At 54.1% G+C, this 479-nt stretch overlaps 1 long non-coding RNA gene across 1 annotated transcript; it reads left to right on the top strand.

The window, feature by feature from the left end:
* The first annotated feature begins 6 nt into the window (after positions 1–6).
* Positions 7–479, top strand: LOC103399719 (uncharacterized). The gene is made up of 3 exons (XR_523689.3): positions 7–146; positions 220–294; positions 382–479. It is a non-coding gene; the product is annotated as an uncharacterized LOC103399719 (long non-coding RNA).

Here is a 479-nt window from a genome sequence, read left to right as displayed (position 1 = left end):
AGTTCTCCTGTTTTTATTTTAACATCCGGACCTGACGTTTGTTTTTAGGCGGAAACCCGTACCTGACATTCCACTGTGCCAACCAGGGCACCATACTGATAGACCTTTCCCCGGAAGACAAGGAGTACCAGTCAGTGGAGGAGGAGGTGAGCAGGTCAGAGGTCAAAGGTCACCGTAGCGCGTTGACAACTTCCTGATGTGGTTTATTGTCTTGTTCAGATGCAGAGCACCATCCGCGAGCACCGGGATGGGGGCAACGCTGGAGGCGTTTTCAGCCGATACCACATCATCAAGGTGCGGACCGGAGGTCGCGTGACCAGTGGACGTCGTCCGGTCCTGACAGAGGAGCGTCTCACGAACTGTTTTCCCTTGTCCCTTCAGATTCAGAAGGTCGTGAACAAGAAGCTGAGGGAACGCTACACACACAGGCAGAAGGAGATCGCCGACGAGAACCACAACCACCACAACGAGCGCATGTT

Source organism: Cynoglossus semilaevis, unplaced genomic scaffold, assembly GCF_000523025.1.
Source record: "Cynoglossus semilaevis isolate Cse_v1.0 unplaced genomic scaffold, Cse_v1.0 C18793127, whole genome shotgun sequence".
NCBI classification, from domain to species: Eukaryota; Metazoa; Chordata; class Actinopteri; order Pleuronectiformes; family Cynoglossidae; genus Cynoglossus; species Cynoglossus semilaevis.
Note: the sequence above shows the minus strand (reverse complement) of the source record. Positions and strands in the feature narration are given on the sequence as shown.